Source organism: Anarrhichthys ocellatus, unplaced genomic scaffold (genome assembly GCF_004355925.1).
Source record: "Anarrhichthys ocellatus isolate YVR2014 unplaced genomic scaffold, GSC_Weel_1.0 scaffold3814, whole genome shotgun sequence".
NCBI classification, from domain to species: Eukaryota; Metazoa; Chordata; class Actinopteri; order Perciformes; family Anarhichadidae; genus Anarrhichthys; species Anarrhichthys ocellatus.
In genome coordinates this window covers 3,279-5,183 of record NW_022283788.1, presented here as the reverse complement: position 1 = coordinate 5,183, position 1,905 = coordinate 3,279, and the positions used below count along the sequence as shown (strand labels likewise).

The 1,905-nt window shown below is 39.8% G+C and overlaps 1 long non-coding RNA gene across 1 annotated transcript; it reads left to right on the top strand.

The window, feature by feature from the left end:
• The first annotated feature begins 88 nt into the window (after positions 1 to 88).
• LOC116379158 (uncharacterized) lies at positions 89 to 1,510 on the top strand. Its single transcript, XR_004212385.1, has 2 exons — positions 89 to 795; positions 1,179 to 1,510. It is a non-coding gene; the product is annotated as an uncharacterized LOC116379158 (long non-coding RNA).
• The last annotated feature ends 395 nt before the right edge of the window (positions 1,511 to 1,905 follow it).

Below are 1,905 nucleotides of genomic sequence, written 5' to 3'. Positions count from 1 at the left end.
TATATATATGTGTATATATATACGTATATATATGTATATATATATACGTATATATATATGTGTATATATGTGTGTATTTTTATTTATGTAGTTTTTTTTGTTTGTTATATTTATATAATGTTTGATATGCAGACAGAAAGGTGTCTTAGTGAGACAGTGTTTTATTTTACTTTATTGCACAAAGTGAATCAAGCAGCTGAATATGAGGACAAATACAGACACTGAATGTAAAAACATGAATACAGAACAATAACAGGACGCCTACTCTGTTAATGAAGAGCGATGCACATGTGATCATCACAATGCAATACATCCAAACCTATATAGTTATTTACTTATATATGTATTTGTTTCCGTCAGCTCAAACAGTTTTCTGTCTATTATTTCCTGGAGTCTCCTGACTAACAACGTGTTATTTGTGTTTAAAATGAGACTTAAATCAAACCTCAGGTAGTAATTAAAGGTACCGTAGACGCCCTCAGATATTCTGAACTACTGCTACTTGAATTAAAGCTACAAGGAGCCAATGTGCTAACGTGCAGCTAGCTGTGGCTAACGTGCAGCTAGCTGTGGCTAACGTGCAGCTAGCTGTGGCTAACGTGCAGCTAGCTGTGGCTAACGTGTTTCTGTCCTCCTCAGATCTTCACACCACCTCTAACCTCCGCTCCCGCTCTCTGTCGGGCACCGGTCGCTCTCTGGTCGGCTCGTGGCTCAAGCTGAACCGGACCGAGGACTACTTCCTGCTCTACTCACACCTGACCTATGTCACGCTGCCGCTGCACCGCATCACCACAGGTCAGAGGTCGACGCGGGGCAGCTGACCATCACCTTGTTTCCTCTCTTTACGTCTAACTCAACCCGTCTTCGTCTTCATCGTGGTTTTATGTCTTTGTTTTAGTGAGAGCTGGAAACTAAGAATTAAACTGGTTAGTTAGTTTCTCACTTGACCAGAGTAAGTTACTTTATTTACTTTTTTAATTAGTAGTCGATTACTTTCTTGTTTATTCATTTATTTAACACGTTAGTTCATTACTTGCGTCTCTTTCTTTCTTAGTTTCTCAGTCAGTTATTTAGTCACTAAATTGATGAGTTAGTTCGTTACTTAGCTGCTCACTTGTGACTTCCTTGTTGACGTGTGATGACATCATAACTAGTGTAGTCTACTCTCTCTCTGTCAGACATCCTGGAGGTGAGGCAGAAGCCCATCCTGATGACGTAATGACATGTGATGACCTCATAACACGTGATGTGATGACATCATATCCTGATGACGTAGCAGCGCTGCCTCCCTCAGTCATCTCTACAAAGTGCCTCCTGCATCATCAGGCCACTGAGACCACAGCAGAACAACTTCAGAGGAGACCAACAAACCAGCCATTCAGGAAGTGCCTCTTCTTCTTCTTCAGTTCGTCCGAGGTCGTCGGGGTCACGTGACCTCAGGTGTGAAAAAAAGGCAATTGGCTGAACTCTGAACCAGGAAGTGAAGAACGTGTAAATATCTGCTGCTTTACTCACCGAGACTTTAACGACGCGTTCGCTTTTCTTTTTTTAAATATCCACGACGACAGGACTCGTGAAGTGTTTTTGTACGAGAGGAAACAGGAAGTGTAGACGAAGTGACACCTTTACAACACAAGTAGTCGCTGAATTCACCTTTTTTCATCCATGTATTGACAAATATTTGTCTCATTTAGTCTCTTGTATGTCAAAAATATGAGAAAACAAACTAATGTTCATTTATGAGAAAAATGTTACAAAAGTGCTGAAATAAGAACTTTAAGAAGCACATCTGAGAACCTGTAGCCGCCGTTATTTGGTACATTTACTTTAATGTTTAATTCATTCTAAATTATTATAATTACTTAAACAAAGGAAATATAAAATTGACGCGACTGATTCACAAAT